Here is a 21,610-nt window from a genome sequence, read left to right on the forward strand (position 1 = left end):
TCTATTATTAGTGAATCCGTGGAAATATGGCTCTCTGGCAATGAGTCTCTTATTAATCGTGACGGCGGTTACCAAATGAATTCGGTATGGAATCCAGTCGTCGAAAAACTTCGTGTCCTCCGTAGCCGGCGTGGTTCTGTGATGGAACCGCGAGAAGACAATTGAATTGATACCGATGCGGCGAGTTTTCACCACGGAGGGCGCACGGCGCAGCAGAAACGAACGCACTCAAGCAGCGCAAGCGCAACAAGTGAATCCACCACGCATGTGCCGAAGGGGCCTTAAATACCAGAGCTCAGGGAATTTTCGCCAGTATCACCTGAAGATTGCCAGAAGACTCTGAGCCGATATGTTGTGGCAGGAAGTAACAAACATCCGTCAGTTCTCCCGCAATCTTGTGGAACAATGATTGTGCGGTACTTCTGGCACTTGTTGGCTCTTACAATCTTTGGAATTGTATGGATGGTACTTTTCCGAAAGTTAGATGGTATATCTCCAGACTCATAATTCTACACACCAACGTGAATAGTAGTTTTCTTGCCACTTCCTCCCCCAATGATTTTAGATATTCTCGCGGAATGTTATCTATTCCTTCTGCCTTATTTGAACTTCCTCCAAATCTCTTTTAAATTTCGATTCTAATACTGAATCCACTATCCCTTCCATATGACTCTTGTTTCTTCTCCTATCTCGTCATCAGACAAGTCTATCCACTCATAGAGGACTTCATTGTAATCTTCCCAACTGTCTGCTCTCTCATCTGCATTTAACAGTGGAATTCACGTTACACTCTTAATGTTACCACCCTTACTTCTAATTTCACCGACGGTTATTTTGACTTTTCTATATGCTGAATCAGTTCTACCGACAATCATTTCTTTTTCGATGTCTTCACATTTTTCATGCAGCCATTTCGCCTAGCTTTCCTGCAAGCGAGTTGTATTTCTGTCTTCATCGATCAACTGAAGTATTTCTTCTGTTACCCATTGTTTCTTCGCAGTTACCTTCTTTGTACCTATGATTTTCTTCCCAACTTCTGTAGTTGCCCTTTTAAGAGATGTTCACTTCTCTCCAACTGATCTGCCTACTGAGTGTTCCTTAACGCAGTATCTATAACCTTAGAGAACTTGAAGCATCTCTCTTCATTCCTTAGTACTTCCGTATCCCACTTCTTTGCGAATTGACTCTTCCTGACTTATCTCTTAAACTTTAACCTACTCTTCATCACTACTTAATTATGAATTGAATCTGTATCTGTCCTGGGTACACCTTACAATCCAGTATCTGATTTCGGAATCTCTGCCTGACAAAAACGCAGTCTAACTAAAATCTTCCCGTATCACCCGCACTTTTCCAAGTATACCTCTTCCTCTTGTGATTCTTGAACAGAGTATGCGCTATCACTAGATCAAATTTATTCCAGAGCTCAATTAGCCCTTCTCCTCTCATTCCTAGTTTTTCTTCAAGTATATTTATTTACTTATCATCATCAACTTCTCCACCTCCCACAAAGTAACCCCCTCAAATATAACACACTTCTGATATCGATTTTTCAATTCTGGAAGCGCTTCTGGAACTCACTTTTCGTTATGGTGTTCAGCTCCTTCAGCGATTCTGTTTTTATCTCATCAGTGGTGGCAAAATGACATCCTTTTGTGGTTATCTTCAGCTTCGGGAATAGAAAGAAATCGCAGGGGGCCATCCCCGACGAAGCCGTTGGCTGAGCAACATAACGATGCCGCGCGGGGTAGCCGTACGATCTCGGGCGCCTTGCCACGGTTCGCGCGGCTACCCCCGTCGGAGGTTCGAGTCCTCCCTTGGGCATTGGGTGTGTGTGTGTGTGTGTGTGTTGTCCTTAGCGTAAGTTAGTTTAAGTTAGATTAAGTAATGTGTGAGCCTATGGACCGATGACCTTGGCAGTTTGGTCCCATAGGAACTTACCACAAATTCCCAAACATAAAGGTATTTGCTTTTTCCGAAAAAGCACAAACAAGCATTCAGGTGTGAGCGGGAGCATTATAGTGAGGCAATTTGCCACAAATCTAGTCATTTTCTTTGGATTGCTTCACACAAACGACGCATAACTTCCAGCTGATAATCCTTATTCACCGTACGACTCATAATGCGCTATCCCATTGTAATCGAAGAAAATAGTGAGAAGAAGCTTCACATGTGATCGAACTTGTCGAATTTTTTCTCGTTCTTGGCTGTTCAGGCAGTTTCCACTAGGACGATTGGGCCTTGCTTTCGACGTCATACTCGTGTACCCCTGTTTCGTATCTGTTAAACCTTCTTCGGAAGTTGTGGATCATTGGCGACTTCTTTCAGCAATTGTTGAGCAATGTCTACGTGTCGTCGTTTTTGGTCTAAATTCAACACATTCGGTACGAACTTTGCTGCTACACTTTTCACGCCGAAAACATCAGAAAAAAAAACGCTTGAAATGAGCCAAAGGATATGTTGATATCATCAGCAACCTCCGATGGTGATTCGGCGATTTTCCAGAACCATTTTCTTGACTTCTTTCACATTTCCGTGAGTAACTGAAGTGCTAGGGCGCCCAGGGCAGTCGTCGTCTTCACCGTCTCCTCGACCCTTACCACTGGTAAACTCTTTTTTAGTTTCGAACGCGATGCTGCACTTTATTCCATTTTCAGGCAAAGTTTAATACAAATGCGTACTCAAATTGTGCTCAGATGAGTCATGTGAAAAGGTTTCCGAAGTCGTTACAGCCGCACGACGGGAGTTAACAGACTTTGGCCGCAGGGTGGTAGTTTGAGCTAGACGCATGGGACATTCCTTTTCGGAAACCATTAGGGATTTGAGTATTCCAAAATCCACAGTGTAAAGAGTGTGATAAAAATACCACAGACATCGAAGGCCTTCGCTTAACGTCCGATAGCAGCGGCGTTGGCGTAGAGTTGTCAGTACTAACAGACAAGCAACACTGCATAAAATAACCATAGAAATCAATGTGAGATGTTCGTTGACGTATCCGTTACACAGTGCGGCTAAATCTGACGTTAATAGGGTATGGCAGCAGACGACCTACACGAGTGCCTTTGCTAACAGCACATCGCCTGCAGCACCTCTCCTGGGCCCGACACCATATCGGTTGGATCCTAGACGACTGGAAAACCATGGCCTCGTCAGATGAGCCTCTATTTCATTTGGTAAGAGCTGATGGTAAGGTTCGAAGGTGGCGCAGACTCTACGAAGCCATGGTCCCGAGTTCTCAAGAGGGCACTGTGCAAGTTGATGGTGGCTCCATAACGGTGTGTGCTGTGTTTACAAGGAAGGGGCTGGGTCCTCTGGCGTAACTGAACAGACCTTCGACTGGAAATGGTTATGATCGGCTACTTGGAGACCATTTGCAGCCGTTCATAGGCTTCATGTTCCCAAACAAAGACTAAATTTTTATGGATGACAATGCGCCATGTAACGGGCTCATTGTGGTTCGTGATTGGTTGAAGAACATTGAAGACAATTCGAGATAGCGATTTTACCACCGAGATAGCCGGGCATGAATCCTATCCAACATTTATGGGGTCAGTTCGTACAAAACCCTACATCAGCAACTCCTTCACAGTTATGGACGCCCATAGAGTCACCACGGTTCAATATTTGTGCAGGGGACTTCCGTCGACATGGTGACTCCACGCTACGTCGAGTTGCTGCATCACACCGGGAAAAAGAAGGTCCGTTACGATATTAATAGATATCCCAAGACTTTTGTCACCTCATTGTACTAACGTATCATTCAGCATTACCTATTAGCCAGGCGCAACTAATAGCTACGAATACAGTTTTGTGTGACCCTCCAACGAGAGAGCTTTCTGGGCAAATGACATACATCACATAATTTGTTATTAGTTTAGTGTAAAAGTATTTTATGTGATCCGTCGTCGTTTTAATAGAATGGTCTTATGCCACATTAAAAGTAGAGTCAATATGTTAAAATAGCAGCCTGTTGTTGTGATATTCAGTCCAGAGACTGGTTTGATGCAGCTCTCCATGCTACTCTATCCCGTGCAAGCTTCTTCTTTTCTTGTCTAAACTATTTATCGTCCATGTTTCACTTCCATACATGGCTACACTCCACACAAATACTTTCAGAAACGACTTCCTGACATTTACACCTGTACTCATGTTAACAAATTTCTCTTCTTCAGAAATGCTTTTCTTGCCATTGCCAGTATACATTTTATATCCTCTCTACTTCGACCATAACCAGTTATTTTTCGCCCCAAATAGCAAAATTCATTTACTACTTTAAGTGTCTCATTTCCTAATCTAATTCCCTCAGCATCACCTGATTTAATTCGACTACATTCAATTATCCTCGTTTTGCTTTTGTCGATGTTCATCTTATATCCTCCTTTCAAGAGACTGTCCATTCCGCTCAACTGCTCTTCCAGGTCCTTTGCTGTCTCTGACAGAATTACAGTATCATTGGCGAACCTCAAAATTTTTATTTCTTTCTATGGATTTAATTCCTATTCCGAATTTTTGTTTTGTTTCCTTTACTGCTTGCTCAATATACAGATTGTAAATAGGCTCTCGCGCCCTGTATTTTACCCCTGCCACCTTTAGAATTTGAAACAGAGTATTCCAGTCAACATTGTCAAGAGATTTATCAAAGTCTACAAATGCTAGAAACATAGGTTTGCCTTTCCTTACTCTATCTTCTAAGATAAGTCGTAGGGTCAGTATTGCCTGACGTGTTCCAACATTTCTACGGAATCCATATTGATCTTCCCCGAGGTCGGCTTCTACCAGTTTTTCCATTCGTCTGTATAGAATTCGTGTTAGTATTTTGCAACCGTGTCTTATTAATCTGATAGTTCGATAATTTTCACATCTGTCAACACCTGCTTTCATTGGGATTGGAATTATTATATTCTTCTCTAAGTCTGAGGGTATTTCGCCTGTCTTATATATCTTGCTCACCAGATGGTAGAGTTTTGCCATAGCTGGCTCTCCCAAGGCTACCAGTAGTTCTAATGGAATTTTGTCTATTCCCGGACCTTTCAGTGCTCCGTCACACTCTTCACACAGTATTATATCTCCCACTTCGTCTTCATCTACATCCTCTTCCATTTCAGTAATACTTTCCTCAAGTATATCGCCCTTGTATATACCCTGTATATACTCCTTCCACCTTTCTGCTTTCCCTTCTTTGCTTAGAACTGGGTTTCTATCTGAGCTCTTTATATTCATAGAAGTGGTTCTCTTTCCTCCAAAGGTCTCTTTAATTTTTTTGTAGGCAGTATCTATCTTACCCCTAGTGATATATGCCTCTACATCCCTTCATTTGTCCTCGAGTCATCCCTGCTTAGCCATTTTGCACTTCCTGTCGATCTCATTTTTGAGTCGTTTATATTCCTTTTTGCCTGCTTCATTTACTGCATTTTTACATTTTCTCCTTTCATCAATTAAATTCAATATTTCTTCTGTTACCCAAGGATTTCTACTAGTCCTCGCCTTTTTACCTACTTGATCCTCTGCTGCCTTCACTATTTCATCTCTCAAAGCTACCCATTCTTCATCTACTGTATTTATTCCCCCCATTCTTGTCAGTCGTTCCCTACGGCATCTAAATATTGCTACCGCCCACAGCGAGAAACAGGAAAAGCAACACCGCCAGATGAAAGAAAGCACGAATACGGGCGCCGTACCACGCCGAGAAACACAGTTCACAACGTTGGCGTGAAATTGTTTAGTATCAAAAACAGCCCTCACTCTCGCCGCTTCCGTTAGAGATCTGTCTGCTGTGGAGTGCTACCATCTCTGTCAAGCGTTCACAGCGAGTGCTAGCGTATATTGAAATAAATCGCATATTTCTATATGTTTCCAATGCTGAGAAAATCGGCGGTGTTACAACTTGCATGGACCTCTTAGTAACCTCGTACCTTTTCCGGTTGGTATATTTACCTATAATGAAGAACTACCTAAGCTGCATGAACATTCCGTCAGATCTTGATAACATTACAAAGTGGCGTAAAGATTGGCAACTTGCTATATGACCAGAAATGTAAAAAGTGCACTTCACAAAACGAAAAACGTGTCGTCCTATCCACAGAAAAAGACAGAGTCATAACTGTATACATCTAAATCACGCAGATACCTGGTTGTAACACTTTGTAGGGATATGAAATGGAACAATCACACAGCCTCACTTGTACGTGAGGAAGGTTACAGACTTCGATTTATTGGCAGGATACTGGGACAACGCAGTCTGTAAAAGAGAGAGCTTACAAATCACTTGTATCTCCCGTCTTAGAATATTACTCAATTTTATGGGAAGCGCACCAAATAGGATTAACAGGAAGTATTGAACTATTGAACAATGTGAGTCAAAGTCACTGCCACTCATAACCCTTTGAAAATATTAAGGTAATCTTTTTTGTGGTAATTGTAAGTACAAACATCAGGGTGCACTGTATCAACAAAGATGGAAAAACAATTCGAGCAAGAGTGTTATAAGTAATCCTGTAGCTGCAATAAATTGTTCCGTTATTTCGAATGCCAATTGTTTGCTTTGTATTCAGGTACGCTATGAGACGGGCGGCACGAATGGTCCCACGTTTTCTATCCAATCTTGCGTAGGTAGAAACAAAGTTTATAACAACACGCGCCGGTGGTAACGTAGAGACAGGTGGAATGAAACAGGCCGTTCCGGAGGAGGATGACAGATCACGAGGTGAACGAATAACCAACACAAGTCCGAGGCATAACCAAGTCGTCTAAACATATATACCACAGTCCAGAGGCAAATACAAATCTCGAAACGTAAATCGAACAAGAAACAGTAATCTGCTATTCCATGGCGCGATACTCAGGCTTCAGTGACTAGCGAGAAATTGACTGCAATCGCTGGACTCCGGTATACGAGGTGTGATGAAAAACTAACGGGAATTTTTTAATTTCGCGGACTTTTTACACACGATTCTCAAAAAACATCTTTTATCTTGTCGTTCTACATGCTCGTGATGTATGTTCGCATTTTCAGCAGTTTTGAATATTTAGTTTATTGTTGACAGTCGAAAAGGTTACACGTGTTTTCGAGTCTCGGTGAATTGTACGTACGAATTTCATGCCAAAGCCAAGGCAACCTGACGAGAAAAGTAAGTCTCTCCGCGTGTGAGAATCACATCATTGTGCGAGCACTGTGGGAAGCAGACACTGGGACATGGAGAACTGATGCGGTCCTGGAAGCGTCCTCAGATAGCCGAAGTTGTTTCGACAAGCTGGAAAACCGGGTTCTTGTCCCAGTCCAGCACAATTTTTCATACGTTTCCAGTAAATTGTATAGCTGTTGTGGTGGTGTATTCGCAATTCGCGATTCCAGTTCTTGATCACGTTCTAAAGAAGCGTTCGTAGCCGCCATGGCATCATTGTTGTTGTAAAAAATGTGTACACCTGCAGTGAGATTACTTCGAGAAGTTACGTAAGTTTCACAGTCCTCGTGTGATGACTTGAATGTATTAATATTGTCTGACAGGTCACTACTATCCAATATGGTTAACATGGATCCCAATATGCTTCACTGGGGCATGCCTGAATTATTTTGTCGATCACTTTACATTTTTTCAATGGCTCTACATCCAAGATAACATGTTGCGTCCTCCCTACTGAAGTCCTCAATACAGTCACAAATTTTATTTAATGTCTCATACTCTCGTATTTTTGTTAGTCAACCATGGAATGGTACCCTGTGAAATGCTTCTTGGAAGTCAAGAAATCCTGCACGACTAGATTGCCTTGATCCATGGCTTTCAGTTTGTCATGTGCGGAAAGCGTAACATTTCAGTGTATTATGTGAAGGGCTTATTTCAATAGTGGTACAAGTCCATTATTTCCACTTTTCTGTCTACTATAATGCTTCTGAAATTAATGAGCCAAACAAACAGAAAGATAGGTTAATCTCTAGCAAGAAGCCATATGCGTCAATATTTCTGGTATCTCAACTGCAGATTTTTCAGTGCTCATTTAACTTTAGGACTCTGTATCTCAATGTGAACAAAAATTGACTAGTACCACTATTGAAATAAGCCCTTCATGTAATCCTTACAGGATGTTAGCACATTAAACGCGGACTAACCTCTCATCCTGAACGGAAGATGGTCGCCATGTAAGATAATGTATACTCGGAAAATAGCAAAACCCACTACTCTGAACGAGAACAGACGGTGTTATTTTGTCTCTTAAGCCTTCCTCTTACGCACATGGACAAGAAGCTGGTGGCGTCACAGCATGGAATCCCACGTTACACTGCACTGAGTAGCTTGAAATGAAGAATGTGCGTATCACGTTTTTGTCTTGTGAAGAGGAGCGTGGCCAATGAGATGCGACATAGTTTTTACGTCACAAGCAGAACTTAGGAGCCGACATGTTGTATGAAGTTAAATTTCGTATTTGGTGGGTTCCTTCATTATAGAGTTCGTATTACGAATATTACATGTTTCTAAGTATCAACAAATCGAGGATCTCGCAAAATCGCACCTTTTTAGATACGATTTGTTGTAATAAAATGACAGGAAACTACATATCAGATTCGTATATTTGATGTCTTTAGTGTTATGACTTGTGTGGTATGACAGTACACCGTTTCAGTGCTGAGGCAGAATGATGATCTATCAAAAGAGAGTCGTTTTGGTACAGTTTGTCGTAGTTAAAAATCAAATAATGACATTTGTAAACATGTTATTTAGACAGTGTATACAATATGTGGAGGCCTGGCTGCCAGATCGAAGCCGTGGTCGTAGCTGATAGCGCTGTGAGCCAGAAAGAGAAAAGTAACATGTTTGTGTCCACTTTCTTCCATATTTTTTCCCACCTTTAGGTTTCTAAATGATTCTGGGTCTTTATTATTCATTTAATAGAAGTATATCCACGAAGTGGATGTTATTTATTGTAAATAATGTATTTGATGAAAATCTTGTTGCATAGGCCAACGGCTGGAACGTTTCCTCAGTGGCCAGAAATCTTAACGTGACTTCTAGTCTATCTTAGGAAGTAAACACAAGTTACGCACTGGAAGTTTTTGCTATTAGGGAACTTCGTGTAAAACATATATACCTATTTCTCGGTTTTGTGGACTGCGTTATATTTGTATCTTGCTGGTAAATATTTTTCTCAGTGATGGTCAACAGCTTCGAAAAAATCTTCTCTTCCAGGCAAATGAAATCACGAAACGAATCTCGATCTTGAAATCCTGGCGATGAAGTACGTTCCTTCAGAGTGTTGATAGTCAATACAACATCGAGAATGTGGTTATTATGCACGTGCAGGCTAAAATTAGACCACACACCTTAACTACATTAAATTTAAAGCCGAAAATATGATGGAAATTCAACTTGACTTGAAAGTCATCTAAATAAATAAAATAAGACTGAAGTACTGTTTCTGATTTTAAGATCTGAGCTGTAATAATAAATGAACTGTCGTAATGAAACTTTTGGTGTCGTAATGTGAAGGCAAAGTTTCCGTGTAATAATAATTAATTGTCGTAATGTAAAGGGAAGTGTTTCATACTGTAAAGGTTAACAATCTGACAGCAAAAATTTTGAACAGAATAAACTACCTGAATAATGAACTTTGAGATAAAACCTACGATAATTAGTTTTGTAAAACTGATCACAGATTCCAGAACTAAAACTGATACACAACACAGAAAATCTAACTGTCTCTGAATGACGTAAGTTGGCCTGACTGAATAAAAAGTAACATCAAAATATTTCGTCCTTACCTCATTCTGCGCAAATCTGGATAACGCGTTGCAGTACTGCTCTGTCTTGCACGGCACTATGCTAAAACGGCAAATTATTGTATCTACACAGAGACACTCGTGAGTTGCAATGGGTTCCCTGTTAGTTGCAAATCGAAGTATTTTCGGAACACGCTTGGTTCCTTTTCTACTTTTGAAAAAACTGTGATCAATTAAAAATTGTAAGAGGAAGATGGGTGAAAAATGGCGCTGCAATAATAAAAGAGTGACTTCAAACAAATTACCTTATAATTTCTCTTCACGTAAATAAAAGATTTCATTACACTTCCTCCTTATCAGATCAGTTACCATTACTCGTACATAATCATCTTAATTAAACGCATCGCTAAATTGGGACTGTACATTTGAAACATAACATTACAGCTGCTTCCCCACTTTAACACAGCTAACCACTACTGCACCTTCGCACACACCAAAGACAATAACCTAACTTTTGCGATACAGCTTTACAACATTGCTGCTCGCTCACAGTCGATTCAGATACCAAAATTATACATGACACCTGTTAAACTAACAAATAATTTCTGCCGGTATGCGTCTCACATCCTTATACAGCATTATCTAGTGTTGCACTACCAAGAAATCGGCGACTCCAGAATCTAAAAAGTGGTTCAAATGGCTCTAAGCGCTATGGGACTTAACATCTGAAGTCATCAGTCCCCTAGACTTAGAACTACTTAAACCTAACTAACCTAAGGACATCACACACATCCATGCCCGAGGCAGGATTCAAACCTGCGACCGTAGCAGCAGCGCGGTTCCGGACTGAAGCGCCTAGAACCGCTCGGCCACAGCGGCCGACCTCCAGAGTCTCATTCGCGATTTTCTTCGCTCTCCTTCGATAATCGCTATCAGAGTTAAAGCAGCTATTTTATGCGCGTCCGTTTCCGTAAAGAAACTGTGTGATTTGTGAGCTCAATAAAGCCGACAACTGCCGCTGGAGAGCGTTGAGAGCGCAAAATCACATTAACCAGCTCGTCCAGTGTGCCGACGGCGTTGTGTCCCATGAGGTAGGACGTCCTGTCCGCGTCCAAGTCAACGTTAGTTGCCTCGTCCCGTGTGTGGACGGTTTTACCAATGTTTGTTGGTACCTCATATGTTCGTGTCTTTGTGAGTGAACTTTGGAATGGTGCCGAGTCAAATGGTTCCCGGAAGCCAAGAAATCCTGCAACGACTAGATTACCTTGATCCACGGCTTTCAAGATAACTTGCGAACCATGGATAAAGGATGTCATATTCCTTGACTTCCGGAAAGCGTTTGACTCGGTGCCCAACTGCAGACTCCTAACTAAGGTACGAGCATATGGGATTGGTTCCCAAGTATGTGAGTGGCTCGAAGACTTCTTAAGTAATAGAACCCAGTACGTTGTCCTCGATGGTGAGTGTTCATCGGAGGTGAGGGTATCATCTGGAGTGCCCCAGGGAAGTGTGGTAGGTCTGCTGTTGTTTTCTATCTACATAAATGAGCTTTTGGATAGGATGGATACCAATGTGCGGCTTTTTGCTGATGATGCTATGGTGTACGGGAAGGTGTCGTCGTCGAGTGACTGTAAGAGGATACAAGATGACTTGGACAGGATTTGTGATTGGGGTAAAGAATGGCAGCTAACTCTAAATATAGATAAATGTAAATTAATGCAGATGAATAGGAAAAAGAATCCCATAATGTTTGAATACTCCATTAGTAGTGTAGCGCTTGACACAGTCACGTCGATTAAATATTTGGGCGTAACTTAGCAGAGTGATATGAAGTGGGACAAGCATGTAATGGCAGTTGTGGGGAAGGCGGATAGTCGTGTTCGGTTCATTGGTAGAATCTTGGTAAGATGTGGTTCATCTGTAAAGGAGACCGCTTATAAAACACTAATACGACCTATTCTTGAGTACTGCTCGAGCGTTTGGGATCCCTATCAGGTCGGATTGAGAGAGGACATAGAAGCAATTCAGAGGCGGGCTGCTAGATTTGTTACTGGTAGGATTGATCATCACGCGAGAGTTACGGAAATGCTTCAGGAACTCGGGTGAGAGTCTCTAGAGGAAAGGAGGCGTTCTTTTCGTGAGGAAATTTAGAGAACCAGCATTTGAGGTTGACTGTAGTACAATTTTACTGCCGCCAACTTACGTTTCGCGGAAAGACCACAAAGATAAGATAAGAGAGATTAGGGCTCGTACAGAGGCATATAGGCAGTCATTTTTCCCTCGTTCTGTTTGTGAGTGGAACAGAGAGAGATGATGCTAGTTGTGGAACGAGGTACCCTCCGCCACGTACCGTATGGTGGATTGTGGAGTATGTATGTAGATGTAGGATGCCACGCCCGAAAAACGTCTCGGACTAGGCTGTCAACGATAGTCTCAAAGTGTACGGGAGTTTAGAAGTCAAGCCTAGAGGAGAGTACGACCGGTTCGGGAAACGCGGGCTAGCAACGCGCCTCTCTCCGCACAGTGCCCGCGGCCTCGGCCGTGACAAATTGAGGCGGCTGCAAGACGCGTGGCCCGCCTGCGGATTAATCCGCCAGCTCCTTGTATTGTTCGGCGGGCTCCGCGGCCAGCGCTTTGCCGGCGGCCGAGAATAAAAGCGACCGAGGCCAGAGCACCAGCTTCGCTCTCGGCGCAACAGGGGAACGCAGCGGGCCAACCCCAAGCATGTCGGTCGGCTGGCGACTAAATTCGTTCAAGTTGCAATCCTACTATAACCGCTCAACATTGCTGTCGAAGGCAGGCTGTTCTCTAACAGCTCACATGGCAGTTGCAGGCGAATGCGTAGGTATCCTCACAGGAAAAAAAAAAAAAAAAAAAAAAAAATTACTCATCCAGGGGCGCAGCAAGTTGAGTATCCAATCTCATCTGCTACGTTTTACGGCCTCCCAAGATTTTCTAAATTTTTTCCTAAACTGTGAGAATGGCAGTATGGCAGAGTACCTAGTACCCAGTGAGTGCATAGTAATTGTTGTTGTTGTTTTGGTCTTCAGTCCAGAGGCTGGGTTGATGCAGCTCTCCGTGCTACTCTACCCTGTGCAAGTTTCTTCATCTCCCAGTACCTACTCCAACCTACATCCTTCTGATTCTGCTTCGTGTATTCATCTCTTGGTCTCCCTCTACGATTTTTACACTCCACGTTACCCTCCAATACTAAATTGGTGATCTCTTGATGCCTCGGAACATGTCCTACCAATCGATCCCTTCTTCTAGTCAAGTTGTGCCACAAATTTCTCTTCTCCCCAATTCTATTCAATACTTCACCATTAGTTATGTGATCTACCCATCTAATCTTCAGCATTCTTCTGTAGCACCACATTTCGCAAGCTTCTATTCTCTTCTTGTCCAAACTATTTATCGTCCGTATTTCAGTTCCATAACATGGCTACACTCCACACAAATACTTTCAGAAACGACTTCCTGACACTTAAATCTATACTCGATGTTAACAAATTTCTCTTCTTCAGAAACGCTTTCCTTGCCACTGCCAGTCTACATTTTATATCCTCTCTCCTTCGACCATCATCAGTTATTTTGCTCCCCAAATAGCAGAACACCTTTACTGCTTTAAGTGTCTCATTTCCTAATCTAATTCCCTCAGCATCACCCGACCTAATTCGATTATATTCCACTGTCCTCGTGTTGCTTTTGTTGATGTTCATCTTATATGCATCTTTCAAGACATTGTACATTCCGTTCAACTGCTCTTCCAGCTCATTTGCTGTCTATGACAGAATTACAATGTTATCGGTGAACCTCAAAGTTTTTATTTCTTCTCCATGGATTTTAACACCTACTCCGAATTTTTCGTTTGTTTCCTTTACTGCTTGCTCAATATACAGATTGAATAACATCGGGGATAGGCTACAACCCTCTCTCACTCCCTTCCCAACCACTGCTTCCCTTTCATGCCCCTCGACTCTTATAACTGCCATCTGGTTTCTGTACAAATTGTAAATAGCCTTTCACTCCCTGTATTTTACTCCCGCCACCTTCAGAATTTGGAAGAGAGCATTCCAGTCAACATGGTCAAAAGCTTTCTCTAAGTCTACAAATGCTAGAAACGTAGGTTTGCCTTTCCTTACTCTATCTTCTAAGATAAGTCGTAAGGTCAGTATTGCCTCACGTGTTCCAATATTTCTATGGAATCCAAACTGATCTACCCCCAGGTCGCCTTCTACCAGTTTTCCCATTCGTCTGTAAAGAATTCGTGTTAGTATTTTGAAGCCGTGAGTTATTAAACTGATAGTTCGGTAATTTTCACATCTGTCAACACCTGCTTTCATTGGGATTGGAATTATTATATTCTTCTTGAAGTCTGAGGGTATTTCGCCTGTCTCATACATCTTGCTCACCAGACGGTAGAGTTTTGTCAGGGCTGGCTCTCCCAAGGCTGTCAGTAGTTCTAATGGAATGTTGTATACTCCCGGGGCCTTGTTTCGACTTAGGTCTTACAGATCCATAAATGGGTTTAGTACCATTGAATTTCATGGTTCATTATATACTAATTTCTAATATAGTTGCAGTGATCTAATTAGTTAACTAAGAAACTTTATTAACAATGAAATATTGTTAATTGAAGAGATTAATGCAGTATGGGCTTACATATTTAGTGAGCGGTAGGAAACATATTTGGGCATATTAACGTCTATCACTTGAAAGCAATACCCCCAACTTTTCCGTAAGGAACCTAAAATTGCATGAAAGTAATTATCTACCGAATTAATTAACATTAAAACTAAATTCTGAACTTCGGAATTATAATTTTCTTGATATACCTTTTTATGTTTCATTTGAAGTGCAGCATATGTTAATTAACTCACTTATTGGAAAGTTTAATATTTTGAGGATCACAAAATATTTTATTTAATATGGCTGCCGTCAGTAATGAGTAGCGGAAAACATATAGTTCATAGGCGAAACTGCATATGGACCTAGCACATCTAAGGTCAGGCGGTCTGCGGCTGAGAGTAAAGTGAGCAACTCCTGTGTCTCTGAAGTTTTCGCAAATGTCGCATACAGTTCGTTTTCTTCAGTCGTGGGTTTAATTCCTGACTCCTGTGACAGTAATTACTAATTAATTCCGAGTGAAAACTTGTTGGAGGAACACAGTGATTATTGACTCCTATGAACAATGATTGGTTAGCAGAGCAGTTTTGGCGAGGTTAATTATTTCAATTTCCGGAAATATGTATAAGGACAGTGATACGGTGAACTGATATGTTAAATTTTTGCCACATGTGAATCGTTTTGAACCACTGGACTATATTGTGTAATTACTGCACTAGGGCAATTTAACACTCTACGAACTAGTGTAGTAGGTAACAGTCTGCTTTCCTTTTGTCCGAACTATATGTGAGACACGAAACCGGCTACATCAATGAACATTTTACACCAAATGTGTAATTAAGACGTATTAAGATTGAGATTATCACTTTGCAGTGGAGTGTGCGCTGATATGAAGCTTCCTGGCAGATTGAAACTGTGTGCCGGACTGAGACTCGAACTCTGGACCTTTGCTTTTCGCGGGCAAGTGCTCTACCAACTTTTTTTAATTATCAGATTGACTTGATATTTTCATGAAAATCAGATAACCATAGTCAAATCATCATTTAATCCCAGCTGCAAAAAGAAAATCAACAAATTAAATGTTTTTTAATCTAGTCTTTGATCACAACATCAATTCTTTTGACGATGACCGGTTTCAGTGCTTAACGACCATCCTCAGATCTACACTATACAAATAAATACACCTGGTGAGCAGTGTGTCGTGTCTTTCAACACAATACAGCAATACGTATCATCATAAAACCTGGGAAATGTACAGACAAATGGTTCAAATGGCTCTGAGCACTATGGGACTCAACTGCTGAGGTCATTAGTCCCCTAGAACTTAGAACTAGTTAAACCTAACTAACCTAAGGACATCACAAACATCCATGCCCGAGGCAGGATTCGAACCTGCGACCGTAGCGGTCTTGCGGTTCCAGACTGCAGCGCCTTTAACCGCACGGCCACTTCGGCCGGCCAATGTACAGACAAAATACGGTAAAACGTACTTGTTCTACACCATGTCGTAAAGTGATAAGGCCATAAAGGCATCCTCAAAACATATAAATATAGTCAGCATAGCATCGTCACATAGATCTAAAATAAGGTGTAGAATAGGCCACAGCGTCCAAACAGCCATTATTGCTGCTGGCTACTGAAGTACAGTAGCTACCAGAAATCTGTTTGCCTACATCCTACCTAGATGTTGCTACTGTAGGCTTAGATGTAGTCATCATCTACGCAAAAAACATAATCTGATAAAAGACATTAGGTAAAATACATGTAGCAGACTTTTAAATGTTGATAACTATCATAGTAACCAACTGTGATACAGTAAAAGACGAATACAGTTACCCATATAAAATTATTAAAAAGAAATATGTAAAGAAAATAGGTCTGACCCTTTTTTGGTGAATTTACGGTCAAAAATTAATATATGTAACAGATTGCCTCTAGCAATCTATAAATTACCTGTGAAAGATAAATGTCTGTATTACAGCTGTATGATGACGCCGCGACCAACACGACACTAAACGGACACGAGGAAAACACGCAACGCTACGGTAGAGGCTGAACTAATAGCACAAACTAGTCGGCCGACGCGCGAAGCTTCAATTCTGCCAGTACCTCGTCTCCTTTGGAAGGTAGTAGACGAGGTACTGGCAGAATTGAAGCTGTGAGGAGTCGTGAGTCGTGCTTGGGTAGCTCAGTTAGTAGAGCACTTGCCCGGCAAAGGCAAAGGTCCCAGGTTCGAGTCTCGGTCCGGTGCACAGTTTTAATCTGCCAAGAAGTTTCAAAACGTATTAAATCTGCGTCTGGTATCAACCACCATACTGCTATAAACTGTTAGTAGAACTAACATGTATCAGCCAGTTTTGGACCAGAGCAGTTGCCGAGTAGAACAGAAGAGGCTTATGTAAAAGGAAGCAGGCTTGCCGGCCGGAGTGGTCGTGCGGTTCTAGGCGCTTCAGTCTGTAACCGCGTGGCCGCTACGGTCGCAGGTTCGAATCCTGCCTGGGGCGTGGATGTGTGTGATGTCCTTAGGTTAGTTAGGTTTAAGTAGTTTCTAAGTTCTAGGGGACTGATGACCACAGATGTTAAGTCCCATAGTGCCCAGAGCCCTTTGAAGCAGGTTTTTCCGAATCCCACTGCACACGCACAGATGAATCGTTAAGCGTTTACACATGACGCAGCAATTGCTTCACATGCTCAACCGCACGTGAGCATGAGGCGGTGCGATCAGTGAAATATATACATTGAGGTGACAAAAATCATGAGACAGTGATTTGCATATGTAGAGATGGCGGTAGTGTCGCCTACATAAGATATAAAAGGGTAGTGCACTGGTGAAGCTGTCATTTGTATTCAGGTGGTTCATGTAAAAAGGTTTACGACTTGATTAACGGTCGCACGACGCGAATTAACAGTTTGAACGCGGAGTGGTAGTTGGAATTCAATATTCCGAGATCTACAGTGTCAAGAGTGTGTCAAGAATACTAAATTTCAGGCATTACCTCTCACAACGGACAACGCAGTGGCCGACGGCCTTCGCTTAACAATCCAGAGCAGCGGCGTTTGCGCAGTTGTCAGTGCTGACAGACAAGCAACACTGAGTGGGACGTACGACGAACGTGTCCGTTAGGGCAGTGCGGCGAAATTTGGTGTTAATGGGCTACGGCAGCAGCCAACCTACATGAGTGCCTTGGCTAACAGCTCGACATCTCCTGCAGTGCCTCTCTCGAGCTTATGATCAGATCGGTTGGACCATAGACGACTGTAAAACTGTGAACTAGTTAGATGAGTACCGAATTCAGTTGCCATGGTACCAGGTTGACAACAAGACACTCGCGAAGCTGGTTGTGGTTCCATAATGATGTGAACGGTGTTTACATGGAGCGGGCTGGGTCCTCTGGTCCAACTGAACTGATCAATGACTGGAAATCGTAGAGTTCGGGTAACTGGAGACCATTTGCAGCCATTCATGGACTTGATGTTCCCGAAAAAGATGGAATTTTTATGGATGACGATGCGCCATGTAACCGGGCCATAATGGTTCGCGAATGGTTTGAAGAACATTCTTGACAATTCTACAACCATATTGATGGACAATGGCTGTGCATGCAGCAGGAACTACTGAATGGCAGTAGTCAGCTGTTATCGTCATTCAGCAGTTCCTGTTCCATGCACACACATTGTCCATCATTATGGTTGTAGATCTGGAGGTGATCATGTGATGATCGAAACCGATCACTTTTTAATAAAGGTTGTAACCTCCCCAGAGAAATTTGTAAGGACAATAATTAAATGTTAACGAGAATAGAACCTAGTGTAACCTCCCAGCAAATAAATGTTAGTCAATGACAATAAATGTGTGAATTAGCAATCTGACCCAAATGTAAGCTGCCCACAAAAATGTAAGACAATTCAATGAAAATGAAATCTCAGTGACAATGAAAACGCAAATAGACCGAAATGTCGATCTTATGGCCCTGTGCAATAATCCGAATTCTTACCTCTGTAAAACTGCATGTCTAAATTCTGCTCTTATTCTTCGCCATAGCTTGGAGGAAATGCATCGCAAATATTCTTTGAATTTAACTGAAACCTTTGTTTAAGGAAATGCAAGGGAAATATCCTTTCAATTAAATAGCTCTTTTTTTAAAAAATGGTTTGAAAACAAAATTATTATTGGGCACTTCTTGAAAATTAATTACAATAAATATACATTACATTATCTGATGTGCGCAATGCAGCTTCGTTACCTTATTTAACAATATACCTCATTTAGCATCTTGACCAGAGACCCATGTCGACGCCCGCGGACTGCGTCCCACTCGCGACTCTACCCGCAACTGTACAAGACTACTACTGCCAACTGAACTAAACTCTCGCGCGGTCAAGCGCAGACTAGCAACGATAAACAACTCTCTGGTCAAAGATTCTGTCATGCCTCGCCATCGCTGCTCCAGAACATACGTGTTTCAAGGTGCCTTGCGATAGAGACTGTTTTATAATTAATTTCAAACTTTAAAACTAGCTGTTAGATTAACGAAGAAAAGCGAGCTTGGACGAAGGCAGAGTATATTCAACTGAGTTATAAATTTCCTGCAGACCGAGATTTTTTTATGTGGCTTAGGAAACACGGGAATTTTAGAGAAATTCTGGGTCATAAGGAGGTTCACCGATTTTTTTTTTTCGCGTGGCCTATTCGCGGATACAGTAGGGATGAGGGAAATAATAACGGTACCCAGACCGTATTTCGCCACTCCAATAAAGTGGCTTGTGGAATGTAGATGTTGACGCTGAAGTTTGAAAGAAAGTGTAGGCGAAGGTAACCTACTGAAAACCATTGCCAGAAGGTTAAAGAGAAAGCGGGATGGATTACGAAGGTAGCTTGTCACTGGTAAGAACAGCTGAGAGGATACTTTGTAGAGGGAGACAAATGTGTTGGGTTTTCGATAATATTGGATTTTCGATGACTTTTGATGTTACAGTTACGTAGAGAAGAAAATATTAGAGCAAAATAAGACGCTTTGTATGATAACAGCATGACCGTCGAAATACTGACAAAATACAATGAGTAAAGTGGCCATTATACTGAAGAACATTGAAATTCGCAACACAAAACGCATGAAACTCGACGTATATGCCAAAGTTATATACAAGATTTTTAGAGTCGAAAATGCCTTTCACGTACAGTATTACACGCCAAAGCGATCCGAAGAAACAGTAACTACAAAACACGATATCATGAGAAAAGGTTTTCCGGCACAGTTTGTGCACGGTAATGGAACGAAACATGACGTTCTCGTGTTTTCATTTCCGCTTCATGTTATATGGTTGGAACTACTCTTGCGGAAGTTCTGCACAGAGCGGTTCCTACCGTCTAATAAGCTTTCGTCGCTGCTACATTCGAGCGATTATATTCTATTTTCAAAGTTTTTTCCTTCTCTTGCAATTGTATCAACATTGAGTCGGCGCCGTGTAGTGAATATTTAAGCGCTTACGGATATTACGGGTAATCTGTAAAATAAACGAAGTGTCAATATAACATATAAAACCTTTTTATTACTAAAGAATACATTAAAGCTGAAGTCTACAAGGAGCCATGAACTTCATTTATTATTCAGGTAACAACCTGCTCATATTGTCAGCTTATTATAGAAACAATGCATACCAACTGTGGCCTTACATTAACAGGCACATATTGTTTGTGTTTACTGCGATACTTTTTATTTTAATCGCAACACATTCCCTCAAAGAAAACAAAATTATGTTATCTAACAACACATTTCCAACCGAAGTCTATGAAATACATGAATTAAACGAATAAACGATTTTAATTTCAACTAAACATCAAGTTCTCTTTCAGTCTTTTAAAATCAATACTTTGGAGATGTTTAGTTAGAATGTCAGGAGGTTGTTCGTGAGTTTGGCAGTATTGTGTGTTGAACCAGCCATGATTCAGTTAATCACTGATGCAATGAGTCTTCAAATCACAGTGCTTGCTTCTTCTTGACACTTGATCTGATTGCATCATTAGTACTGCATTCTCGTTATCCGCACAAAATGTCATTTTCATATTTTTGTTCAGCAGTTCTTCTGTGAAGTCTTAAACCCATCATCTCTTGACAACACTGAAACGCAGTTATGTATTCTGCTTCAGTAGCATTAGTGCAACCACACACTGTTTCTTGCAGACCCAATTGACTGGAGTGTTATTGTACAGGAATATATATCCTGTAGTATTATTTCTCTCATCCCTATCGGCTGCAAAATCTACGTCACAGGAAGACACTACTTCTTTCTGTTGTTTTTCTGACTAGTAGAATATCCCAGTTCCTGCCGTTGAATTCAGGTATCTAAAGATTATCTTTAGATTATGAGTGTCTGAGTGATTTTGATTGCTAATTGATCTGCTTTCGTAGTTCACTGCGTATGCCAAGTCTAGTTTTGTTTACCATCTTAAATACAATAACTGTCTACAGCTTCACGTCATGGGAAGTCTGACTTTACTGTGTTGATTTCTTCAGTTTTACCTTGTGGTGAAATTGGAGTTGTTACAGTTTTTTATTTATCGATTTTGTACCTTCGCAGTACTCCTTGAGCATGTTTTCCTTGATTAATATAAATATCTTCTTTTGTTCTTTTGATTTCAGGTCTAAGATACATGGTTTCTCGTTAAGTGTGATGTCAGAATTTGTCTTCAGTTTTTGCAGGAGATTTTTCATTCGACAGATGTCTTTCCCAAATAGAATCCCATCATTAACATGTATCTGATTTGTAAACACATTGGTCAGGTTTCAGTAGCATGAGTTTTTCATTCTTAAGAAACACGTTCAGCTTCTTATTCCATTGCAAATGAACTTGCTTCAATCTATACAGTGCTACTTTGAGCAGGTAAATTTTCCCAGATGTTTTGTATCACCATGGAGCTCGAAATATTGAGAGAAAACTTCAGTTCGCTTGTACGTAAATGCTCCAGTCATGCCATAATCATCGGTGGGCACTTTAAACATACCACAATCGATTGGAAAGATTAGTTTTGTTAATGGTGGTCGTGACAAGACATCCTGTGAAACATTACAAAACTGTTTAGAACAGAAAGTTCGGAACCCCTTTCGTGATAGAAATATGTTAGACCCAATGGCAACAAATAGGACAGACCTATTTGAGGAAGTTCACATTGAATTAGGTATACTGCTCAGCCAAAGTTTGGAATACGATCGTAAAATGTAGTCTAGTATACTAGAGGTCTCATTGGGCTAGGCAATTAATGTATTATCCAATTAG

Source organism: Schistocerca americana, chromosome 7, assembly GCF_021461395.2.
Source record: "Schistocerca americana isolate TAMUIC-IGC-003095 chromosome 7, iqSchAmer2.1, whole genome shotgun sequence".
NCBI classification, from domain to species: domain Eukaryota; kingdom Metazoa; phylum Arthropoda; class Insecta; order Orthoptera; family Acrididae; genus Schistocerca; species Schistocerca americana.